We start from the raw sequence: 27,329 nt of genomic DNA, 5'->3' as shown, positions 1-27,329 counted from the left end.
TTTAACCCTAGGAACCATCTAATCCAATTAATGATTGAAAAAGAATTCATACTATAACATACCAGACAGGTGATCGGGAACTTAATATCTTCTGAGGCAGCCCATTCCATTTTTGCATCATTCCATTTATTAGGGAATTTTTCCTCCTATCAATTTGAAATTTAATTTTGCAATGTCTATCCATGGTTGCTAGTTATTCCCTTGAGTAAGTTAGAGGAAATCAAATCATTCTTGAAGATAATAGCTCTTCAGACTTGTGAAGAAAGTTTTTCCATTCCCCTGAATCTTCTCTTCATCAGGTTAAACATTCCTAGCTCCTTTAGCAGATTTATATCTGTCAGGTAATTGGGGTTTTTGTTTTGTTTTGTTTTTTAGTATTCTTGTGCTTTTTCAGAACAGTCTCATTCCTTCTAACTCATTTATTCTTCACCCTCTTTTCCCATTGTTCATTTCTAAGATGTATCACAAAAACTGATCATTTAAAAGATAATTTCTTTAATGCTTCAAAGACCTTGATTTCATTGATATAAATGTTCTCATTACTGATGCATATTTGAATCTCCAAGAAGTTACCGTGATTTGTGAATTTTGTTACCAATTCTTTTGGGATGAATTTTTCCATTATGAACCAAGTTGATGAAATGCCTAGGACTGTTTTCGAAGCCTTTGAAGATTGGTAGGACCTAAGACAATTTGTGGTCTACTGCATAGTCTTTGAGATCTCCATGCCATGGTGAATCTAAGTGGAGCACTGCATCAGAAAAAGTCCTTTGACACAACAGAATTATAACCCTTTTGACTAAAATAGTGGCTATAATTTGTTTTAACAGTCAATTAGTCAATGACCATATATTAAATGTTTGTTATATGTCAGGCTTTGGGCTAAGTGCTGGAGATTAAAAGAAAGATAAAAAACTCCCAATTTTTCCCTCAAGGAGTTTAATTTCTTTCTTCCTTTTTTTTTTTTTTTTTTTTGCTGAGGCAATTGGGGTTAAATGACTTGCCAGGGTCACACAGCTAGGACGTGTTAAGTGAGTGAGGTCAGATTTGAACCCAAGTCCTCCTGACTTCAGGACTGGTGTTGTATCCACTGCCCCAAGGAATTTATTTTCTAGTGGGAGAGACAACATAGAAAAAACTAGTTATATTCAAGATGTATATAGAAACCAGATAGAAGATAACGGAGAAAGAAAAGCATTAATAGCTTGCCTGATTTCATTCTAGTTCCATCCAGGCTTTGTCTAGGATGAAATCACAAGCCATCACTTTCTTTTTCTCTATCCTGACAAACCCTTCTCTTCTCCAACTGTGCATTCTACAGCAAATCTTTTTCACCTTTTCCTCTTAGCAGAGATAGCTGCCTGAGAACTCTCTCCTAAATATTTGCTATACAATCTTGAATAACTCCGGGGAGTTATTTCTTGATCATCTTCCTCTTTGTTTTGAGGTTAAAGATAGCATTTCCTCTTGATGGGTTTAATCTTGGCTGGTGATGTAGTCATGGCTGAAAAGAGATTTCCATCAAAAACCACGTTTTGCAGTTGCTCAGAATTTTCCTAAAACCCCCACCAAAACAACTTATTCTGAATTGTGTCCATCAAAGGTGAGTTCTCATATGGGAAATTTGAATTAAATTAATCAACAGATTATCTTGAGTTATATGGAAATTTTAAAAAGCTTGTCTTTTCATTTAAGAATTATTATAATCTGAAATGTCAAACTTAGATTGCAGCCATTTCCTTTCCTCCAGCTTCATGTCTTCATCCTCTTAAGAGATTCAGGTTGCCCATATACCACTGTATAATTTACTCTCTGACCACTTAATCTCTCTGGGCCTTAGCTTTTTCATCTGAAAAATAAGGGTGTTGTGCCATCTGCATTCACAGAGAGAACTATGAAAAGTTAGTGTGGATCAACACATGGCATTTTCATTTTCTTTGTGTTTTTTTTTTCTTTTGATTTGATGTTTTTGTGCAGCCTAATGAATACGGAAATATAGTTAGAAGAATTGCATGTTTAGCCTATGTCCAATTGCTTGCTGTTTTGAGTAGGGGGAAGGAAGAAAGAGGAAAAAGGGAGAAAAATTTGGAACATGGGATTTTGCAGGGGTGAAAACTATCTTTGCAAATATTTGCAAAAATAAAATAATATAAAATTTTTAAAAGGGGCTTGATCTAAAACGATCTCTTCTGGCTTTAAATCTATGATCTTATGATTTTGTGAAAACTGGATTTGAATAAATGATAGGAGTCAGTGAGGGACCTATTGAATAATAACTGTATTTTACAGGGATGATTGACTTAGTTCCAATTTATTTGGGAACTTTGAAGGTCATCTAAACTCCACTTGACAGGGCTAATACACCAAAAAAGGAAAAATGTATTGCGAAAGTAAAATCATTAGTAAAGAAATAGGAAAGTACTTTCATACACATACTCTGGAGATTAAGACATTATCTCTGAATCCAAAGAGAAGTCATCTCTTATAAGACATTATACATGACTTTGTTGGCAGGACCACAAGTTGAGAGGACCTGCTTCTTCATGTATCATCTGAATATCTTCTCAGAGAATCCTATTGTTTTCCACTGTCTCAGTCAAAGAAAGAAGTCCCCATTAGAAGCTAGTAGGTGGCACAACAGAGTGTTAGACATGAGTTCAAATTCAGCCTCAGTCATTTACTAGCTGTGTGAACCTGGGCAAGTCACTTAACCTCAACTATAAAATGGGAATAATAATCGCACCTCCTCTTTGGATTGCTGTGATGATAGAATATAGTATTCAAAAAAAACAAATTTTAGGGAAATATACAAATGTTAACAATTATTATTATTGTCATTAATGATCATCTCCCATTTACATTCAGGTTGGTTCTGACAACTAGCAGACAACCTTCTATTGTTTTCTTTTCTACACAAGGGGGTACCACGCGTGTCACTTCTATATGTATATTTCTTTTATTCTTTGCAGAAGTTTCTGTTGCTGATGCAGCCACCCATCCTACTAGCACAGTCTCACCGGACTGTGGGAATATGTATCAATCTTACAAGTTGAGCCTGGAACTTCATGAGATGGACATAAATGAAGACCAAGGCAAATCTTGTTATTTCCTGCTTTAGAGTACAGCGTGGGGAAGGCTCCATGGATGAGCATTTTGGCAAATCCTGGAAAAATGGATTTAAGAAATACCAAGCTCTTCCAAACAAAACCTTCTTTATTATGAACTTGACAAACATTAAAAAAATGAATATGTAAAAAAGAATAGACATAGAGTATTATCTATGAAACTGTGAACCTCCATTATGTTCATTTTAAAAAAAATTTATATAATAAAATTAACATGGCAGTACAAATACAACCTTGCTTCTCATATTTCCTTTTGTGTTCCTTTTGTATTCTTCTGGATATTTTGAAAATATCCTTTTGCCTCCCCTCATCTCCTCCCTCCTCCTTTCCCCTCCTTTTCCCTCCTTTTCCCTCCCATACTTTTTCCTCCTCTTTTCTTCTTTCTTTTCCTCAACAATCCACACATCTTTCAAAATAAAAACTATCAAATGGCCATGTTTTCTGCATCTTATACTTGTAAAACGAATTTTTGAATGTAAGTGTAAGATTTAGCATATAAACCCTATTGAATTATACAGTAGTAGTTGTGACCCAGTGTTCAAGCCTTTCAAGATCTCTTTGGTCTCGAAATGGATAGCTTTGTTATTTAATATCCCCTCTATGCTTTCCCCCTTCCCCAGTGCACTGGAGAGATCGTACTCAGAGAATAGATAGGGTTTTTGGAAAAATGGCATCCTTGCTGGAACCACTGTAGCTCTCCAAGGTATATAGTTGAAAAGAATAACCCTGATGCTTTTCTGATTGGTGAGCGTGGACCAACATTTCAGATGGTATAGTAGATGGAGTGCTAGGCTTGGAGTGAAAATCTTTCCTCAGACACTTACCATTACAAGTGGTCATTTAGGTTTCACATGAAGACTCCCTCTGATGGGGAACTCACTACCTTTCAAAGCAGTCCATTTTCAGGCTATCATTGTTAGGAATGTAATTTCTATCTTCTGGTCAACTTTTTAGGTCCAGGCAGAGCAGGCTACATAGTCCCTCAGGGCAGGTGGATGTCCTAAGGCTTTTGAGGAATGATCCTCTGCCATCAGATGGAGGCACAAATGCTATGTTTGCTTGGATGTAGGTGCCCTAGGTCATTTCCCAAATTTATTTTCATGCTTGACCATCACGCCCCTTCTTCTTCTCTGAAATGTATCTTACCTTCTATTACTTTCTCTCTGTATGTTATCATCAAAGAAGATGATAGGATGGAGAGGTCAAAAAACAGACTCTCATTCAACCTCAACATTTTAAAGATGAGATAGCTGGGACTCAGAGAAATGAGGCAACTTGCCTGTGATCATGGCAAGTGGTAGAGTCCAGATTTTCCTCTAAGTTACCAGGCTCTGAGATCACTGATCTTTCTCTTGTATTGCTGGGCATCAGAAATTCATGGGCTCGTGAACATCACTACTCTGATTTGTACATTTCTGACAAAAAACAAACCTGAGTCTTAAGGGCATACTACTTCTGAATCATGATCAACAAGCTAATAGTCAACAAGCAAGCTTATTATTTGCTAAGCCTTGGGAATACAAAGAAATTAAAAAATATATGGCTCTTGCTCTCAAATTGTTCATAATTTAATGAAGGTGACAACAGGCAAACATATAAATAACTATAAATAACTATTTCCTGCATAAGGTGGGATCCAAACTGAGTGTTGAAGGATGCCAGGAAAGCTAAAGAAGTATGGGAGGAAGCAAAGGATTTCAGGCATAAAGGATAACCAGTGAAAAGTATGATGTTTGGAGATGGAGTGCTGCGTATGAGGAACAGCAAAAGGGCCAGTGTTGTTGGGCTTTAGTCTGTAAAGGGAGGAAGGAGTTGGAAGAAGACTGGGAAAGTAGGAAGGAACAAGAGATATTTAAAATTAAATTAATTAATTTAATCAATCAATTAATTAATTAAAATTAAAAATTAAATTAAAAATTGATTGTAGAGGTCATTGAGGCTCATTGGAGTTTTTTAATATGGGTGACGAGTCATTTTGTTTGTTAGGATTGACACACGCTAAACACATGCTAAGCTCTAAGGCAATGTCCTAGCTTCCTACATCTCTGTCCCTTAGAGAGGGAGGATAGAGAGACCTGGCAGGAAGTAGTGGAGTATTGGGGGAGAAGTCCTAAGGAACTCCCTGCTGGGAGTCAAGATACCTGGGCTGTAGACAGAGAGTTGGCTGTATGTGGAGACAGCTTTTGTCTTGAATTCTATCCAATTCAATAAATATTGAAATGAATTGAAAGTCTATTATCTGCAAAGTATTATACTACAGAATCATGAGTTGCCTTCATCACCACCATCATCATTATCATCATCATCATGTTAAGCAGTGGGGAAATACAAAGATAGATAAGACCTTTTCTTTGGCTTTAAGGAACTTCCAAATGAATGGAAGTAGAAACAACATCCTTGTGTCTACAAGGAATTAAAATACAAAATGGGATGTGATAAAACATGTGTAAGCCAGATTTTATGTGCGAACTGGTAAATGAATAATGATCATTGAAGAGAAGGAAAGGGACCAGGGAAGAAAACAATAGCATTTGAGTTGAATCTTGAAGGTAGATGGACTTTCAACAGGTGGAGATAAGAGGGTACAGAGGAAAGGGCATCTAGCATAGAGGAGGGCCATGGATAAAGACAGAGGTTGGAAAACATAGAGTGTGTCCAAGAGATAGTGACTAGTTCAGTTTGACTAGATTACAGGAAGTAAGGAAATCAGAACTTATTAAGTGCCTATTATGTGCTAGGCAAAGTTCTAAGAACTTTAAAATATCTCATCTGATCCTCACAACAATATAGGGTGAAAGATGTTCTTATTTCAATTTTACAACTGAGAAAACTGAGGCCGTCAATTCCTGTAGAGTAAGTAATGAATGGTACTATAAAGAAAGGAAAATCATACTTGATACAAGAAAAAGAATTCTGGGTTTGGAGTCAGAGGGTCAGGGATTGAATCCTGACCTTGTGACTGATGGACTATGTCTTTGAGTGGGTTACTTCCCCTTTGTTACTTTATTTGCAAAATTAAGAGGCTTCCACTAGATCATCTTTAAGGTCTCTTCCAGCTCAAAATCTATGATCCTGGGATTTTCAAATTTTCTTCTAACTCTGACATTCTATGGGAGAGCCCTTTCTTTTAGTTATGTCATAGGAAAACCCAGTCCTCTTGGCTGATGCTTCTATTTTTCACCATTTTCCAAACCAGAAGTGGTTTGGACTCCATGGTGGCTGTACCACATACCTTTACTAAGCATGCTCAGTAGATGTGGGTTTAGCCTCAAATGGAAGTTTCTTGGCCTTTAATCCTTCTGTTCTTTGAGTTTTGACTATGACTCAGCCTCTGGTTTTTGCCTCTTTTATCTTCATCCTTCACCCTAACCTTCTCTCCCTGACTCTTTAATCCCTATTTGTATAGAGAAGCTCCTTCACCTTCTTTCTTCTCCTCTTCCTCTTCTTTTTCCTTTTCCTCCTCCTTTTATTAGAAGAGACAAGAGGGAGAAAAATGAATGCTTGATAAATGAAAAATGGTCAAATAAAAAGGGTTGATTGATTGGTACTGCTGACTGTTGACTGAATAATAGAACAAAGACAAAAAGAGAGAAAAAAACCTTTTCAGCAAAACTAACAAATACACCAACAAAGCCTGACATGTAATGTTCCACAACCACACTCCCTCAACTTCTGCAAAGAAAGGAAGGAGATCCAGTTGGCTTTCCTAGAAATTACAGAGGATGTACTCATCTCTATTGATGATGAAAATTTCCATACTCAGAGTTTCTTATAACAATGAAATCCTAGGTCTGGACTGGATATAAAGCAATAAATTAAATCCAATACTTCAATTTTTCAAGAGCTATAATTTCTTTTTTTGGTATGACTGTCTTTTCCCCTCCTCGTCCCTCATCCTCCTTATATATATACTCAGATCCTACTACTCTGCAACTGGGTGATGGTCTTTAGCCATTTCCCTGGTAGAACTGATTACTCTGCTGTTGATTTGGGAATGAGCCTCTCCAACCTCAGCTAGGTTGGTAATTGATCAACAGGTGTACTGCTTATCAGTAGACTATACCCAAAGTTCTTGAGTTTGGCAGGACTTATTAGGTTCCCTCTCTGCTGGTATAGTCTCGGAGAGCCTGGGATCATCTTAATGCCCCAGTAAAAGATTAGTGTAGGACTTCAGTGGAAAATGATGATAATGATTGTGATCCTGTAATTAACTATAAATTGACTTAAAGAGAGGGAGCAGGATGGGTGATGATTCAATTTTATTTTAAAATAATCAAAATTATTCATTTTATACTTAAGATTGGATACTACTGAATCTGTTTACACCCCCCCCCCTTGTTTCTTTGAAATTTCTGACCTTTTGTTCTTCTAAATGAACTTTGTTATTTTTTCTAACTTAGTAAGATTTTTTTTTAGTACTTTAATTGGGATGTATGAGTTATTTTTTCAAAATACTTGAAAAGAAATGCTGAAGATGTTTAGTGGATCTGTGCCAATGAATTGACCAGCAATTCTCATCCAGATCCTGGAAAATGTTCCTAACTTCACTGAATGAGTCAAACAACAATTTACATAGAATTGTAGTCAACAGTTTATTCAAGTAAATTCCACAGGATATTCACATTGACTTATAATTACTGACATTTATATAGTGCATTAAAGTTTTCAAAGCTTTTTGGGCTCTTTGAGAGCAAGACCTCTCTTTTCTGCCTTTCTTTTTATCCTCAGAGCTTAGCAAATGCCTGGTTTATAATAAATTCTTAATAAATACTTCTAGAATAATTTGATTCATCCAACCTGTGAGATAAAGAATATATTATCCCCATTTTACAGATGAGGAAATTGAGGTCAAGAGATGTTAGGTGACTCTCACCTTCTAATAAAAACATCATTTTGACCTCCAAAGCAAGGCCCTAAATCATTGTTGTTGTTTTTCAGTCATTTTCAGTCATGTCCAACTCTTTATGACCTCATTTGGGTTTTTTTGGGCAGAGATTCTGGGGTGGATTGCTATTTCCTTCTCCAGCTTTTACAGATGAGGAAACCATCAAACAGGGTGAAGTGACTTGCCCAGGGTCACACAGCTAGTATGTGTCTGAGGCTGGATTTGAATTTAGGAAGATGAATGTTCCTGACTCCAGGCGCTGTACTTTATCCATCATGGCGCCACCTAGCTGCCCCTAGTTATTAGACTCTAGTTCTCAGGAGCTAGATATGAAACAGCTGTTGTTCAACTTCCCTTAGGGGAAAAAAAAAAAACAACCCAGAAAAAAAATGATTATTCCTCTAGGATAAACTATACAATCCTCTCTTTGGATTTAAAATCCCTTCACAAACTGGCTCTTTCCTACCTTTCCAGTCTTTTAACACCTTATTCCAAGCTAAGGTACTAACTCAGACATATTCCATTGACTCCTGTTATTCTAAGATTCATCTACATTGGCCCACTTGCCTTTCCTTGCCTCCAATCAGGGTATTAGAGGCAGCTCAATAGGATTGAGAGAGTCAATTGTTATATTTTTTATTGTGAACTTTTATACCTGAGAATTAGCCAGTGCTTTAATTCAAGACTTGATTCAGCATTTTGCCTGTGTTCTAGATTTAAGAAAGTGATGGAAAGAAATTTAATAATATTGATTGAATTTAAAGTAATTTTTTTTTCAGAGAAATAATTGTTAAACATTTATCAGCATTCTACTACTCATCACTCTCCCAATGTTCTGGCTCTGTGTCTTTTCACGGGCTTTCTTCTTTCCCTGAAATTATCTCTGTCTTCATTTTCACCTCTTGGCTTACCTGGCTTCCTTTGAGTTCCACTAAAATCCCACTGCCAGAGGGCTTTTCTGATTCTCCTTAATGCCATAGTCTGAGATTATTTTCAATTTATTACACACACATATGTGTATATACACATATACACATATATTTGTATATATGTAATATATCTATATCTATATCCTGTTCACCCAGAGTTGTTTATATGTTGTCTCTTCTATTAGAATGAGAGTTGTTTATATGTTGTCTCTTCTATTAGAATGAGAGTTCTTTGAGGCAGGGACTATTTTTGGCTTTTTTTGTATAATCAGAGCTTAGCACAGTGTGTACCGTATGGTTGGTGCTTCATAAATGCTTGTTGATTTGACTTGAAATAAACATACTGCTCTGAATCCAATAAATGTTAGTTAATAGAAATGATGCATGCACAGTTTCTCCTTATTTATTCTTCTAAACTCTGGGATTATATTCTGAATTGTATTGCTTTATTTATTTTTTTAACCAGAACTCTGGGAGTTAAAGATTTTAACTCAGAAGGAACCTTACGGATCTTTTAGTCTAGTCCAAACCCCTTTATTTAGCTGTTTTGGGAATGGAGGTTCAAAAATGACCTTGCAACACAGATAATGAGTAGCCAAACCAATATTCCACCGATTCACAAAAGTGACCTTTGTTGCCATCTAGTCAAAAACACTTTCATTTTACACATAGGGTCATTGGAGGCCAGAGAGGATAAACTTAACAACATCTTGACTTCCTCCCCACCTCTAGTCCAACCTTGAGTAAGAGATCTTTAACCTCTCCTTGCACCTCTTCTTCCTTTAAAGCAGATCTGTGGGCAAGTCTGAGCCAGATTCTAGAATGCTATCAGTTTCCTGTTATCTCCTCTGACAGTCTTAGGCAGGTTATCAGTTCCCCTGTTATCTCTCCTAACAACCCTACCTTGTATTCCTTGATAACAGGTGTACAATGATGGCATTGAGTGTCAGGGGAAAAAAAAACACCTGGGAGTTAAGATGCCTGCTTTCTAGTCCGGGCTCAGTCATGAAACTGCTCTAGGACCTTGGGGGTGGTGCTTTTATACTACATCTTTTCCCCCTTTCTATAAAATAGTGTACTTGGACTAGATCAAGGGGTCTTACCTTGAATTCCAGGAACTTGATGAAAAAAAACATTTAACCAATTGGATTTCAACATGATTGATTTCCTTTGTGTTGCTATATAGATATATTTTAAAAAGCATTTTAAAAAATATAAATCTGAGAAGGGATCTATAGGTTTCACCAGATTGACAAAGGAGTCCTGGACAAAAAAGATTAAGAACTTTTGGCCAAGATGATCCCTGATCAGATGCAAAAGTATAGGATTCTCTTTAAAATTAGGAGAACAGGAAACCAGAATTCTTATAATAAGTTTCTCTGATAAAGGCCTCATTTCTTTAATATTTAGAGAACTGATTCAAAGTTACAAAAATATGGACTATTGCCAAGTTGGTAAATGGTCAAAGGATATGATCCTAAATTTTTAAAATGAATGTTTAAAAAATAAATAATAAATTGGTGGGGAGAAAATAATCTATATTCTTAGAGCTCAAAGAGATCTCAAAGAGATCCTGGCCTTCCCCCAATTCTTGAGAAGGAAAGAAATATGATATCAATCATATATGTGAAATCATGCAAAATATATTTCCACATTAATTATGTTACTAAAAGAGCAAGAGAAGTAAAGTTTAAAAATTATGCTTCAATCTGCATCTATTAGTTTTTTTTTTTCCCTTGGTCTGGTGGTGGATAGTATTTTTCATCATGAGTACTTTGGAACTTTGGAATTGTCTCAAATCATTTTGATCAGCATAGCTAAATTACTCATAGGCTATCATATATAAGAGAAACTTGCTATAAAATCTCTCCTGCTTTCCTTTCCTTATAATGTTAGTTGCATTAGTTTCATTTGTGCAAAAACCTTTAAATTTAATGTAATCAAAATTATCCATTTAATGTACTGATACCTTTTATATCTCTTCATTGGTCACAAGTTCTTTCTTTCTCCATAGATCTGGCAAGTAAACTATTCCATACTCCCTCAATTTGTTTATGAAATCACCTTTATATCTAAATGTTGTACCCATTTTGAGCTTATCTTGGTATATGGCATAAGAAAGTGATCTATATCTAGTTTCTGGCCAACTGTTTTCTAGTTTTCTCAGCAATTTTTGTTAATGGGTTACAGGAAGAAGTAGACAATAAAACTATACTAGTGGGAAACTCCAACTTTTCTCTCTCAGAGATAGATAAAAACTCCCCAGATTAATGGAAGAAGAAATAGACCACTTCAATAACCCTGAGGGGGAAAATGAGCAAATTATAAATGAGTTCCCTAAAAAGAATACCCAGGACCAGATGGATTCACAAATCAATTCTACCAAATATTAAAAGAATAATTCCAATACTTTATATACTATTTGGAAAGGTAGGCAAAGAAAAAGAAAAAAAAGTTCTACTATATTTCTTTTTTTGCTACAAATATGGTGCTAATATCTGAATCAAGTAGAACAAAACAGGAAAGGAAAACTATAGACCGATTTCTCTAATGAATGTTTTTGATAGTTTTCAAATAAAATAACAGCAAGATGATTACTTGCTATCTATCCATCCATCTATGTTTTATTTTTACATTAATGATGATGATGACTGATATTTATGCAGTGCTATTAGGTTTGCAGAGTGATTCTATCTATCTATCTATCTATTTATCTATATCTATTCCCCCCCTCTCCCGAGGCAATTGAGGTTAAGTGACTTGCCCAGGAAGTGTTAAGTGTCTGAGATCAGATTTGAACTTAAGTCCTCCTGATTTCAGAGCTGCTGCTCTATCCATTGCGCCACCTAGCTGCCTGGAGTGATTTATATATATTATTGCATCAGCAGGAAAGCCAGGATTCTAAAATAAAGTCCTGAACTCCCTGTCTTTTGCTTACTCCATTAAACTGTGGATAATTTCTGATTAAAGACTGGTTATGTCCTCTAGGATGGCTACATGTCATTTATTCTGGCCATTTGAAGAAAAAAAGACCTATCTGGTTCCTTTAGCATGAATTAATACCTTTATGTTTGGTACAAAAAGAAATAGGAACTGAAGGAAATTCAGGGCTTCCTGGAACTACAGCAATGTAAAGTTGGTAGGAGATCTTAGTGGCTACCTAGTTTAGCCTGACAATACATTCAGGAATGCCTTGAAAAATCCCATCAGGAATCTGTTGGATTACTTTGAGTAAGTTTCCACCCTCATGAGTCAACATGTTCCAAGGTCAGTCCGGTGCCTCTATTCAACAACCCTATTATTATCATCAGCATTTTGCAGATGAGGAGACTGAGGCTGAGGAAAATTAAGCGATCTGATCAGGATGTCTGGGGAAGCATTAAAATCCAGGTCTGTCTAACTCCGAGTCCAGCATTCTATCTAGCTTCCTGATAGAATTTCAGAGATTTGAGCAGAGTCATCATGGCATTCCTAGGTCTTCTTTCAGTGTATATAGTATTCTAGATTATAGAATCAGCAGCAAAGGACTGCTAATTATATATTGTTTTCCCTATAAGAATGTGGACTTCTTGGGAGAAAAAGCTGTCAGTTTGTCTTTGTATTTATTTCCAGTATAGTGCCTGATTCAAAGTAAGCTCCTGATAAATGCTTATAGAATGACAGAATTGTTGAGCTGGAAGAGTTTCACAGGCCTTACTCTATAAAATTTAGGCTGTTAATGTTATAAATTTATTAATCTAAACCAGTCCTCTAGCTGCCTGAATTGACCTACAGTGTCCTCCCTTCTCCCTGCCCTTCCTTTCTTGCCTCTCCTCTCTTTCCCTTCCCCCAAGCTGTACAAAGTTAGTGGAAGAGGATTGTGCAATGCTTGGGCTCATATTCTTTTTTGAGTTCTGAGCTTTCCGGCCAGGGGGTCTTAGCTGGTAGTGCAGAGGGAGGAACCTTCACTAGAACTCTTAAAAAAAAAAACCTAAAAAAAGTGAGAAAGAGAGACAGGAAACCATGTCTTGTGTTCTCTGTCTCTATCAAGTGTCTGTCTTGTGCTAATTTTGAACCAAGCTTTATTTTTCTTTATTTTTAAAACATCAGCCTACAATTGGGAGAGTCTGCTTTCTTCAGTGAAATGCTGTCCCAGGCCACCCTGAGCGATAGAGCTGGAAGAGACCTTAGAGCTTTGTTTTTGTTTTACAGATGGGGAAACTGAGGACTTGAGAGGATAAATACTTTGTTCAAGATAATGACCTAGTTAAGTAAGTAATCACACACTGGCAATCTGAATCTTTTGATGGAAAGGCCTATGGTTTTTAAGACTGCATCACAATAGAGTGACTTCATAATTTGATGACATGAATTAAATACATAAAACTGAGTGGTCATTTTTAATCAAGCTATGTGTGTGTGTGTGTTTTTTTAAATTACATCAAGTTTTGTGTCTTTTAAAAAAAGACAAAAGAACTTTCCCATCTAATGGGGAAGACAACAAGCAAGTGAATCTAAACTAACAAGGTACATTTTCCTTCTTTGTAGGTTTGAGGGAGCAAGGGCAACGGCAAAGTGGTTGAACACATCATTTTAGGCTCTATGTGTGTAATTCAAGTAGCCAACACCAGGTAAAGAGTGGTGACTCAGATTATTGCTATGTAGACCAATGGCTAGCTTTTCATCTGGTATCAGTAGCATTTAGCATGTGATCCAGTCAACATATAGCCCTTTACTGAAGTAACAGCATAATTATTCAAACAGTATCAATAGTCAATACTAAATTTGAGAGAAGATATAATTTGGAATAAAATTTCAAAGAATTCAAAGACTTAGGTATGAAAAGAACAGAGTTGTAGCCATAGTGATTTAGACAGATAGATAGTATAGTAAATAAGAGGACTGGGCTTAGAGGCAGGTAGAATTGTGTTCAAATCTGATCTCAGATACTTGATAGTTGGGTGTCCTTAGCAAGTCATTTAACCCATTTACATCAGCTTTCCCATCAATAAAATGGGTATAAAAAGAACATTTATTTCCTAGGGTTGTTGTAAGGATTAAATTAGATAATAATTATGAAGGGTTTAGTACAGTGTGTGGCACATAGAAAGTGCCATCTAAATATTAGTTCCATTCTGTTAGTATAATAATATTATACTAAATGTTAGTATTATTCTATCTCAAGATCTTTTCTCTCTTCTTTGAATAACAATTCCCAACACATTGAAGTTTACAAAGCACTTCACCTCCCCAAAATAGCTCTTTGAGGTTGGCAGGGGCAGTTATCTTGATTTTATTATTTATAATTGAGGAAATTGAGATGCAAGAGATTAAGAGACATCTTGGACAAGAAGAGAGTCACTAACTCTAATACTTCTGGTGGCCAACAGGCTTTACTATCTGTACTGTCTCTAGGTTCTCCAGGCCCGCCAGTACTGATTTTAATCAAAGTCTGATTCTTTTTGTACAGCAAAATAACTGTATGGACATGTATACATATATTGTATTTAACTTATACTTTAACATATTCAGCATGTATTGATCAGCCTGCTATGGAGGAGGAGGGAGTGGGGGGAAAAAGGGGAAAAGTTGGAATAAAAGGTTTTGCAATTGTCAATGCTGAAAAATTACCCATGCATATAACTTGTAAATAAAAAGCTATATACATAAAAAAAAAGAACAAGCAGGATAGTATGACTTCATCAAAGGTGTAAAAAGACTGGAAAGATAGATAGGGGTCAGGTTAGGAAGTGCTTTGAATGCTATATAGAGTGTCTTGTATTTAATCTTGAAAGTGATACGGAGCCACTGGAGTTTATTGAGTAGGGGTTGAAATGGGTGAACCTATGCTTTAGAAGAAAATATATTGTTGGCCAAATCACTTTGATCTACTGCTATCAACTAAGGACTTAATGAGCCTTGCCCGTCTCTCCTGCCACTGAATCCTTAGGATTTCTGGGTCTTTCCACTTACTTTGTACCTTAATTTAATCTAAAAGTGTGAGCTCCGGGAGAATAGGGACTGTCCCGCCTTTTCTATTTATATTTCCAGTATTTAATGCAGAGATTGATGCATAGTAAGTGTTAATTAAATGTTTTTGTTTCATTTCTTCATTCAGACAATGGGCCAGGTACTTAATTGCTCTAAACCTCAGGTTTTTTTTTATTTGTGAAATAAAGATGATAAAAGAATTTATCTTCTAGGATTGTGGGGAAGATAAGATGAAAACATAATTGTAAAATGCTTTGCAAACCTTAAAATACCAGGTAAAAGCTTTTTTCTTCTCCTTCTCTTCCTTCTCCTCCTTTTCCTCCTCCTTTCCTTTCTCTTCTTCTATCACCCCCTTTTCCTCCTTCTCTTTTTCTTCCTCCCTTCCTCCTCTTCCTTTTCTTCTTCTTCCTCCCTCTCTTTTCCTCCTACTCTTCTTCCCCCTCTCCTCCTCTCCCTCCATTTCCTTCTCTTCTTCTTCCTCCCTCCTCCTTTCACTTTCCCTCCTCTTTTTCCTTCTTTCTGTCTTTCTCTTCCACTTCCTTCTTCTCTTCCTCTTCCACTCATCTAGTCTCAGGTAATCTACTGCTCATCCCATTTTATAGAGGGGCAAATTTAGACAAAGTTTTAAAGAAGAATGATCAAAGTTCATTCTGCTTCCCTGATTAAGATATAGCATGCTTCATTCAATCCAAAGTCAAGGTCATCAAAGATACCTGGGATTGCAATTATAGAACAAGAAACTTTGATTATTTTTCATAGTGTTTTTTGAAACAAGAAACAAAGATCACATTTCCATTTAGACTTTATACAATACTTTCCCACATTTTCTCTATATTATCTATAAAAAGAGCAGGAGGAAAAAGAGGCCGGTGGATTGCAAAGTTCTTTTCTGATTTCTACCTTCCTATTATGCATCAAATATTGTATGCTGGTGAGCACCTACCTTTAAATTAGATCTGGTTTTGAATTCTTCGTCATTTATTAATTATGTGATCTTGGGCACAAAATAAGGGGAAAGATAGCTAGATTTGGAATCAGATGATCTGGGTATAAATTCTAGTCTCTGCTACATATTCTTATGTATTTAACTCCTCTGTGCCTCAATTTCTTCATCTGTAAAATGAGGAATTGGACTAGATGGTTTTTAAAGTCTCTTCCATTTTCTTACTCTAAAACCTAATGTTGCCCTCTGGAGCCCCACACAAAAAGTGCCTGCAGAATTTTCACTCAAAGGACCTGTAATGTGGAGAGTTGATTGCTTTCCACTGACATAGATTTTACTCCTTCTATCTTTTCTAAGATACTGTGGCTGAAAAAATTTACCAATCTGGAGATGAGCTTCTTCCACTTATCTGTATATGTTGTATTCTTCACCTTCCTACTTTATATTGTAAAAGAAGGAACTGAGGATCAGGGAAGGATAAATAGGTTGTCCAGTGTTGCGCGAATGATGGGCAGCAGAGCTGGGATTCAGCCCATACTCTCCTGATTTCCAATTCATTGCTCTTTGCACAGTGCCCTGCTTTCACCCTTTAAAGTTAAGGAAGTTTCTCAGTAGGGTTAGGTTGGGTCTTCAGGAAGAAGGCAGGCACTTTGAGAGAAGGGATTGCTTTTATTTTTGTCTGCTTCCTTAGCTTAGATTAGTACTTGTTAACAGACTGTTCACAAGCATTTATTAAGCACTTTCGCATGTCCCAGGCATTATGCTAATATGGAGGGAAAAATAACCTCCAAAATCCTAAGAAGCATACACTTTAGGAGAATCAACTTGCAAACTATTACATAGGTATAAAAAATGGTGTAAATGGAAATAATCTTAGAAGGGAAGGCACTGGAGGTTTAGAGAAGGGAACGGAAAATGCTTTGGGGCTTAAGGTAAGCTGTAAGTTGAATCTTGAAGGAGGTTAAGTTCAGAGATAAGGAGAGAGAAGATTGGAGGCATAAGGAAGATCCACTGATAAGACTGGGATTTAGGGGTTGGAGTACTGTGTTGGAAGAACAATGGATAGTCTTGCTGAATCAATAGAACCAATGGAGGGAAATAGTATATCAAAAGATTGGGAAGATAGGAAGAGCTATTAGAACCAAATGGAGTAATTTATCCATCATCTCAGAAGAAATAGGGAGGCAGCTGAGTAGAGAATGGCCTGGAGGCCAGGGAGGCTTCCAAGGTATTATAGTTTAGGATAAAGGGATGAGGCCATGTACTAGGAAGATTGGATACGTGGGGTGAGAGTAAGGATGAGTTGAGGAAGACACCAAAGTTGTAAATCAGTTTGACTGGAGAATGTAGAAATAGAGAAGGATATAATAGAGAAGTTAGGAGGAGAGGAGGAACTTGGGGAGTGGCAAAGATAATGAGTAGTATTTAAGTGAATGCTTGTAGAATGTTGGCTAAATGGATGAACTTATTTAGGTTGGCCCGTGGACTAAAGACAAAAAGTTGGATCATCATCAGGGTGACACTCTAAGCCATCTTGATAGGACCTGTCAAAACTTGTACCCACCTGACTTAACCTTCAGGAACTCAGAGTCATCTCAGGACCATGATGAGTGATCAGAGTAAAATTATATTTGAGGCTTCTAGTTTTCAGTGTAAAATCCAAGCACAGGATTTATACATATCCTGCAGATAATAGGGAACTGCTGGAGATTATTGATCAGGGGAGTAAAAAAAAAATCACCTGATATCAGATTTATAACCCCATAATAAAGGGTAGAGTGTTATGCCTCAGTGTGAGAAAACTTCTCTGTCATTTCCTTTTTAAAAATTTTATTTATTTTTAAATAATATTTTATTATTTTTCTCCAGTTACACATCAAAAAAATTCTTAGCATTTATTTTTACAAGATTTTGAGTTATAAATTTTTCTCCCTCCTTTTTCCAGAGGTGGTAGGGATGATAAGTAGGTATATATGTGCTATCATGTAAAACATATTTCCATATTAATCACTCCATCATTCACCAGAAAAAACTATTTTATCATTTTCCAGCATCTAACCTGCACTTAGTAGGCATTTAATAGGTGTTTGTTCAATTGAATTAAATTCAACTGTGAAATGCTAAAACAATATATAAAATTTCACTTTGGTGAAATTGAAATTTGATTTGATTTGGTTCTGGTTCCCAAGAATTAATAAGCAGAAGTATATTCAGAGTTGGCAACCAAAATGGTGACAAGTCTCAAATTCATGTCATTTAAGAATCTGTTCAAGAGATTGAAGACTGGGATGGAGGGACATGCGAATTTTGTCGTTGTTGAGTCATTTCCAATTTTCAGTTACCCCATTTAGAGATTTCTTGGCAAAGATACTGAAGTTCTTTGCCATTTCCTTCTCCAGAACATTTTACAGATCAGATAACTGAGGTAAACAGTTGTTTAGGATCACACAACTATTAAGTACTTTACCTTCAGATAATTAAAGGTTTGGACTTGCATTGGTCGTTACTTTGGTCAGATTTGCATTTTATCTCAGAGGAAGACTCTAGGAGCATTTGGTTGCAAAGTGGCAAATTTTGACTCTGTGCGAGGAATGATACTTCCAATCATTAGAATTATTCAGAGGGAATGAGTTGCTTTGGGAGATGGTGAGATTGATTGTGCCCCATGCCTGGAAGGTTTTTAACCTCTTCATCTGCCTTCTGGCTTCCCACGTGCCTTCAAGTCTCAGCTAAAGTCTTACTTTTTTCAAGAAGCCTTTTTGCATTTCTCAATATTGGTGCCTTTCCTCTGTTAATTATCTCCAATTTGTTGTGTTTGTACATTGCTATTTGCATGCTGTCTGCCCATTAAATAGCCAGAGGTATTTAAATATAAGCTGGATAACCATTTGGCAGATATATTATACAGGGAAATCTTATTTGGGTGGATCTAGTTGGCCACTGGGGTTTCTTTCAATGGCTATTCCATGTTTTTATGAGTGTAAGTGATCGCCTTGAGCTCATCACAAGTACCTATTGCTCTTACCTTGGTCTTCATTTCTGTTTTAGTCCTTCTCATTCTTAATTTCACTTTGTCTCAGCATTCATGGAGTGGGACAGCACAGCAGCACAACAGGGGTGGGTTACATTATTAGTCACTTACCTTTTTATAAAAAAGTGAAAATGTGAAGTTGTACACTCAGAACACACAGTAACTTCCTAAATCCAGGTTTACAGAGCCCACACCAAGGAACAAGATACAGCTAAAAAGGAATCACTACCAGAAGTCCTGCTTTCCTGTGGTTAGGGAAAGGGGAACCACACCGGGACAGGTTAGGTTTCGGAATTTCTCTTTGCCTTTTGGTAAAGGAGCCAGGGTGGGCCCAGAGCTGTAGAACCATTTTGCTAACTTGTCCCTCCTCTGCATCCAGCTCAAACTCCGTTCAGGGACTGGGTCCCTCTGTCCTTCACATTGTTCCCATCTTTGCAATATTTCTCATATTTGCTCCCCTTTCTATTTTGACACTACTACCGCCTTTGTCTAGGACCTTATCACCTTGCACCTTGCAGTAATCTGCTGGTTGGTCTCTCTGGCTCAAGTCTTTCTTCACTCCAAACTATTTGATGCCAAAATGATGCTTGGTCTGACATTGCTATATTTGTTCTCCCTATCTCTCCTCACTCCCTCCGTAAAAATCAGTGGCTCCCTCCAGAATCAAATCTAAAATCTTCTGTTTGGCTTTTAAAAGTCTTGATAATCTGTTTCCCCAGTCTTCTCCCCACTACAATGGTGGATTCCTTGATGTTCCTTAAATACAACACACCACCTCCCAATGCTGGGTATTCCATACCTAGAATGCTTTACCTTTTCATCTCTGCCAGGAAGGGAAGCCTCCTATCTGCCTTCACGTCTCAGTGAAAATCCTTTGCAAGAAGTCTTTTCTAGTCCTCCTTAATCTTAGTACTTTCCACTGTAGATTATCTCCAATTCATTGTGTCTACAATCTTGTTTGAATATAATGATTTACACATTGTCTACCCCATTGGACTGTGATTCCTTTGTCCATCACATTGTTCCTACTTTGCAATATTTCTCATATTTTCTCCCCTTTCTCTTCTGACACTACCATCCCCTTTGTCTTTCTTTGTATCCTTAGTCCTTGCACAGTGCCAGGAATATAATTTGAATCAAGGTATGTTTCTCTTGCTCATTTTTCCCCCTGAGTGACTGCTATATTTGGGACATTAGGATCATAGGATTGAGATTTGGAAAGGACTTTTAAGATAATTACATTCAACTCCTTTTTATATGAGAAAAACAAGGCAAATTTAGGCAAATGACCAGCCTTAGGTCATACAAGTAGAAACAAGTAGAACTAGTATTTAACTCCAGATCTCTTGATTTCAAATTCCTTGCATTTCTTGACTGAGGTCAAGGTAGTGCAAGATTTGTTAACAGTTATTCACTCATGTCTTGGATTTGTCCATAGGGTTTTCTTGGTAAAAATACTGAAGTCATTTTCTTTTCCAGTGCATCCCCATTTTATGGATGAGGAACTGAGGTAAATAGGGATTGAGACTTACCTTCACAGTTACTAAGTATCCAAGAGATTGGGTTGAAACACAGAAACAGGGCCAGCTAGGAGGCATAGTGGATAGAGCACAAGCCCTGAAATTAGGAGGTCCTGAGTTTTGGCTTCAGACATAGATACGTCCTACCTGTGTGACCCTAGGCAAGTCACTTAACCCCAAATGCCTCAGCAAAAATAAATAAATAAATAAATAAAATAAAAATAAAGAAAAAACATAGAAACAAGGAATATCAGAGCCATAAGGAACCTCAGTGGCAATCTAGCCTAACCCATTTCTTAAAAATTTCACTACTAGAACATAACTGCCAAGTGGTTCTACTGGTCATAACCAAAGAGTTCTGCAGCCATCAGTCTTCACAGGCATTAAAGGACAAGAAATCAGAAGACCTATCATGTTCGTATTCTCTTGGGAAAATGACTCCTTTTTGTTTTGTACTGACCACTTATTTGAATATCCAGTAGTAAATAATGTGCATATTTACCCTGAGTTGTAAGGATTATTGCAAATTAAAATGGTAACAGTACTGAACTTGGAGCCTGGAGAGTTGGGCTTAAGTCATTTTTCTCTCTAGCTCTCAGTTTCTTCCTAGATAAATGATGGGAACCAGATGATCTGTACATTTCCTTCCAATTTTGAATGGATGCTCTTACATTTTGCTCCCCACCCCAAGGGGCTCTGAGGATCTTCCTGGTCTTTCTTTATCATCTCTGGCCCCAGATCTAATATCCACTTCCACATTTTAATTCTCCACAATGCAAAAATACATTGCATCCCTGTGACCCATGCAGATGTGTAAACCACACATGCATGTTCTTTGGGCAGCCTCATTCACCCCCCACCCTGTTTTCCAACCCCATTGCTTTGCAGATGGGCTTCAACCAAAATACCTCCACCACACCCTTTCAAAACCAGTTTCTGTTCATTTAATCAGGATCTGTTCTATGTAAAGCCGCTGACAGATGGTAACCTAGGGAGAGGTAAAAACATAAAGCCGTTGAGGCTCCACTGGAATATATTTTGTGCATAATTAAAGTTGAAGTTTATCACAGAATTTCAGAGTTGCAAGGGAAAATAGATTATCATAGCAATGCTATAACATTAAATTTCCAATCTCCATGCTTTTGCCCAGACTGACCTGTCCTTTCCTCCACTCTCCTCAATCTCAAATAAAACATACATGACGTTCTTTTCCTTCTCAATCTCCACATCTTGAAATCCCTGACTTATTTGAGAAAAAATTTTGATTTGGAGGGCTTTCCTCTTGAAATTATTTTGCATTTCTTCTCCATATATTTTGTTTTTATTTCTCTTGCTTCCTCATAGTAGACTCTAAGCTTTTTGAGGGCAGGGTGTTTTTTGAATCTCTAGGATCTAGCACCAGGCTTAGCACATAGATACTTAGTAAGTGCTGGAGGAATGGAAATGAACTTGTCTCTGTGAGGAAATCCCTACTACAACATTCCTGATCATTGGTCATCCAGTAAAAGCCTGCTGTGGAAGGGAATCCATGACTTCTGGAGGCAACTCATTATAATATTCAAAATTTAGAATATTAATTTGTATGGACCCTTAGATATGACTAGAACAACTCCCTCATTTTACACACAGGACAATTGAGACCCATAGAGAAGCATTTTTTCAGTCACTCATTTTTGAAGGGTAAACTTTTCTATCTTTGGAACCATCATGTAAATTTCCTGGGATTTCAAGTTGAATGATGTGGCATTAGTTTAATATTGGATTTTAGGAAACAAAATTCCAATAGGACATTTTTCATTACAAGTTTGGTGCCTTTGGGTAAATTGCTTTATTCTGTGGAGCTCACATAGAAAATGAGAAAGTTGGATTAGATCACTCCTTCAATCAATGAGATTTAATTAAATGCTAGCTACATGCCAGGCACTCTTCTAGGCACAAAGATAAGAATGAAACAGCCCTTACCCACAAAGAGCTGATGTTTTATTGAGAATGAAGGGGGAACCAATGGTTATACATATGAGCATATTCAAATAGATACAAGTAAATTCAATGTAAGTTTGAGGATGAATCACTAATAGCTATTAGTGTCCTGTAGCATAGGAGTTATGTCTGAGCTGAGTTTAGAAAGAAGCTAAAGATCCCAGGCATGGGGATAATCTTATGCAAAAGCACGGAAATGGAAGATGAAATATTGTGTGTGAAGAACAGAGAGAAGACCAATGTGGCTAAACTGAAGAGTGAGTAAATGAAAGAGGTTCAGAGCAGCTTTTACCTTCTATTCAAACTATTGGAGGGAAAGAGGTGGGAAAAAATGGGACATAAAATGCAGAACAGGGGAAACAGAGGGCAGAGGAAAAAGAGAGGGCAAGATAACCCTTTCTTTGTTTGATCTTTCTTAAGTAATATAAGCCAAATATGATAGCAAAATAAGTAATTGAATGGAAACCAATGGAACAGGCTAACTCATGGTGACCTACTTGAGGGAGGCAAAAGGGGAAGAGCAAAGCATTCTCAAAGAGTCCTTCTGACTCTTGGTCACCAAAGGAGATTAAGTGAGATAATATTTGTAAATATTATCACACATTATGCATAGTTCCTGTCACACAGATGGTGTTTAACAAATGTTTGTTTCTCTCTCGTTGTGCATTTGGGTAAAGAATATTGGTGCTTAGACTTGTTTGAGGTGTTTGGTATTTTGGAGTTGAATAATTAAAGGTGTGTGTGGGTAGGATGAGGAAGGGAAAGCAGTCTTTCTAGTTGCTCTTCTCCCCACCCTCCACTTTATGCACAATCACCAACCACCCATAAACTCTAATCTAAGTCTTAGAGTTGAGAGTTGAGGAGTTATTATTATTTTTGGTATTTAGAGGGAATGTTTTTTCGAGGCTCTGTCTGACATTTTGGGTCTCAGGCTTCCAAAGGAGGAGTAAAGAAATAAAGAGTTGATCTTTTTTGTGACAATCCATTAAGTAGTTTTTGTGAGGGAAACCCTATGTTATAGTCTATAGGCTGATGTGGACAGGAGGAACATTGAGGATTATTCACTTAATTTTAAGCTTCACTTTATGATCTCTTCATTAGTCATGTTGCATTATAAAACACTTTGACTCTAGAGTTAGAAGACATGGATTTGAATCCTGGTTCTGATATTTACTATTGACTTTGACCAAATCACTTAATCTCTCCCAGCCTCAGTTTCCTTGTCTGTGAAAAGAAAGTGTTAGTATGATATGTCTATCATAACCAACTTTGGTCCTGGAGTCAAAGAACCTGGGTTTAAAGCCCATCTCTGCTGGTCATCTATATGATGTTGGACAAGTCTCTCCCTTTGACTTTAGTTTCTTCATTTGTAAGCATATAAGGTTCCTTTTAACTCTAGGCTTATGATCATTTGCTTTTATGATCTCATGACCACTGGATTAGGAAACAAAAGATCTAGATTTGAATTCAATTTCCTTCTCCATCAAGTGAGAGGCTCAGGCTACATGATCATGAAGAACTCCTTGATCTGTAACATTCCATAGTTCTCTGAATCTATGAGATTCAAGAAAAAGGAAGAAGGAAAAAAGTGTCTCTTTTAGCTAGGAGGCAGAAAATTGTGTCCATTTAATAATTCTATATCCTAGTAAGTCAAAGTCTTCCAGAACACTGCAGAGAACATAATGGATTTGTAATCAGAAACTTTGGGTGCAAATGGCACTTTTGCCACACTTACCTGTGTGACTTGGGAGAGGATTCTTCTTTTTTGCCTCATTTTCCTCATCTGCAAAATGGAGATATTTAAAAACTTAGACTATTTAATTCACTGAGTTATTATCATAGAATCAAATTAGACAAGGCTGTAGGTATGTAAATAGCTGTCAGAGCTTAGTTTCCTCATCTGCGAAATGTGGGGGCCTCTGAGACTTCTTCCAGTTTTCATACTGGGAGCATACAATTTTATAAGAGAGTACTTAATCTGGAGGACAGAAGTGTCAAATATTTTGATAATTGGATTTCACCATCATTGGTTTCTTTTGTAATGCTGTGCATTTTATTTTATGCAATTAAAAACACTGTTAGATCCTGATTAATTTGATTAATAAATCCTCTAAGTGACTATATGTATGTTCAAATTTGCAGGATTTGAAATTATAAATATATAAAACATGGTTATTAATTCCAGTTCAATGGAAATAGGTAGAGCAAATTTGAATGGTGAGACCATTTTTGGGAGTATTTACTTTATTTGCACTTATCAGGACCTGGTTGTTCTCTTCAAACAACTGGACTTCATCAGACAGTCAAAGGGGTCCATGACCCTTACAAAAAAAGGTTAAGAGAATTCTTCAACTGAATAATTTTTAAGGTGATTTCTTGCTTTTAAAAAATGGTCCTGTGATATAATCATCATAATTATTATTGCTAACTGTTGAAATTCTGGAATTAAGGCCATTCATTCTAGTTGGCTTTGAATTAGATTATCACTAGGTCATAGAAATACCAAACAGTAACTGATTTCTGCTTCTTAGCTGGAAGAAACATGTTTTCTTCTTCTTAAAAAAAAAAAAAAAACCAAGGAAATACGGTCATTTTGCTGACTTGGCATTAAGAAAAACAAAACAAAACAAAAAAAACTTAAAAAGTCCAGAGATGGTGCTGAGCTAGCAAATTATCAGAGGTTTAATTGCTTAATAAACACAAGTTTTTTTCCCCTTTTTTGAAAAAAAAAATTCACACAAATACTCAGGCCTTAAGAAATCAAGTTCACCATGAAAACTGCCACTATTTCTTGGAGAAAAAATTATTCTTTGGAGGACTATTGTCAACAAAGTGTCATTCTCCTCCTGTTTAGCAAGTCTTATACTCTCACAGCTGGTCCCAGGGGCCTTCCCCTTTCCATTTAATGTTTCTGAGATCACTTACTTATATGTCTCAGAGTTACTCAAGGACAAGGCACCTGTTTTTAACTAATATGAGTAAGCACATTCAATCAGGGTTAGAGCTAGCATGAGACTAGATGACATTAATGCCTTCTGGCATTAACTCAGGGGTTCTTAAGCTTATTACTCTCTGGCTTCTCTGGGCCATCTAGTGAAGCTTATGAATTCTTTCTCAGAATCATATTTTAAAAGGAATAAAATAAAATTTGAAAGATTATTATTTGAAAGAAACCAATTGCATTGAAATATTGTTCTCACACCATTAAAAAGACAAATTCATTAACTTTAGTTGGGAACCTTTAAGCTAAGTCTATGAACTTGTGATGCTCCTATTTTGGGGCAGGGACTACTGAAACTAGGCGCCAATCTACTGTAATAGAAAAAATTTTAAGTGCTCATAGCTGGGAAAGATCATAATAATAATGGGAAGGGAAGGGGAGGGAGGGAAGAAGATAGGAAAGGAAGAGAAAGGGAAAGAAGGGGAAGGAAAGGAAGGGAATGGGAAGAGAAAGGAGAGGAAGGGAAGAGAAGTGGAGGGAAGGTGAGGGAAAAGGGGAGAAAGAGGAAGGGAGGTGAGGAAAGCAGAGGAAAGAGAAGGGGAGGGTAAGAGAAGGGAAGGGAAGTGAAAGAAAGAGGAAGGGAGGAGAAGGGAAGGGAAGGGGAAGTGAAGGGAAGGGAAGGGGAAGGGAAAGGAAACGGAGTGAAGGGGAGGAGAGGGAAGAGGAGGGGAGGAGAGGGAAGGAATATATAGGACAGGAATAATAGGAACAAATAGGAAGCCCTTAATAAGTGCTTATTGACTTGACTTTCTTATAATCCTTCCTTATAATCCTGGAGGCAGGGAATACAAGTTTTATTACTCTCTTTTTATACATAAGGAAAATGGAGCCCAATAAGGGTAAGTTCCTTCCCTAAGATTGTACAATTAGTGAGTGTCACAACTAAGCCTGTGACACAACTTTGGACCTGAACTCCAGTATTTTTTACCACCATTCATTAGCACTTAGATTCATTGACAGCTGATTAGAGCTGGATCCAAAAAATCAATTAGTCCAGTAGTTTTCCAACTTTTTAAAGAATGCCAACTCCCCTACTTGAGGCCATGTCATACTGTGAATCATACCGAACTTGTTGTCCATTAAGACTCTTAGACCTTCCCATTCTGTAGATCAGGAAATTGAGAACAACAAAAGTTAAAAGTCATTGCCCAAAGTGATAAAGCAAGTGGCACAGCCAGAGCCAGAGTCAGAACCCAGTTCAAAATCATCATCTTTCCATTGTACCATGTTGCTTCTATTCCTTCTTTCCAGACTTTTTTTCTTTTTTTCTTTTTAGGCCTGAACTGTACCTTTTGGGATCTATGATCAAGAACTTGAAACAATCTTGGAGGCCATCTTTATTTTACAGATAAAAAAATTGAGCACTAAAGGGATAGACTAAATTACCCAACATCCAAAACCCTCACCCTCTAACTACAAATCCATTCATTCTATTCCACTAGCACTTCTTTAAAGTATTTAAAAATATATTTAATGAATAAATGTTGTTTTACATCTCAGTCACATCAATATTTCCCTATCAAATGCTTTGTTGTGACAAAGAAAAAAAATAAGCAAAAAAATCCCATTAAGTAATCATATCTTACAATACATCATCCTTGTATTTTTCTATTTCTTTACTAAGAAGAGAAAATAAATATCTAATTATCTATTATTTGGTACTTTCCTTGATGCTCAGTTATCCAAAGTTCTATTTTCTTTTTGTTATCTTTTCATTTATATTGTTGTGGTCATTGAGGATTTTGTTCTCTTCATTCTGCTTATTTTTATTGGTATATGATGCAAGTATTTTCTCCACTTTATAGTTTCTCTTCTTATTCTATCTTCATCTATTTTATTTATGCAAAATTTTAAATCTTATATAGTTAAAATGTTTATTTTATTGTTTCTGATTTTTTTCTATTCCTTATTTAGATAACAATTTCTCCTTAGCTAAAATGTGAAA

General features: G+C 36.6%; 1 long non-coding RNA gene across 1 annotated transcript in view; it reads left to right on the top strand.

Annotated features, from left to right (window-relative positions):
• The first annotated feature begins 13,349 nt into the window (after positions 1 to 13,349).
• Positions 13,350 to 27,329, top strand: part of LOC127547824 (uncharacterized) — a 68,823-nt gene continuing 54,843 nt past the window's right edge. Inside the window, exon 1 of the long non-coding RNA XR_007950276.1 lies at positions 13,350 to 13,445. This is a non-coding gene — a long non-coding RNA (uncharacterized LOC127547824). The remainder of the gene's footprint in view (positions 13,446 to 27,329) is intronic.

Source organism: Antechinus flavipes, chromosome 2 (assembly GCF_016432865.1).
Source record: "Antechinus flavipes isolate AdamAnt ecotype Samford, QLD, Australia chromosome 2, AdamAnt_v2, whole genome shotgun sequence".
NCBI classification, from domain to species: Eukaryota; Metazoa; Chordata; class Mammalia; order Dasyuromorphia; family Dasyuridae; genus Antechinus; species Antechinus flavipes.
This window is presented reverse-complemented; position numbering and strand designations above follow the sequence as displayed.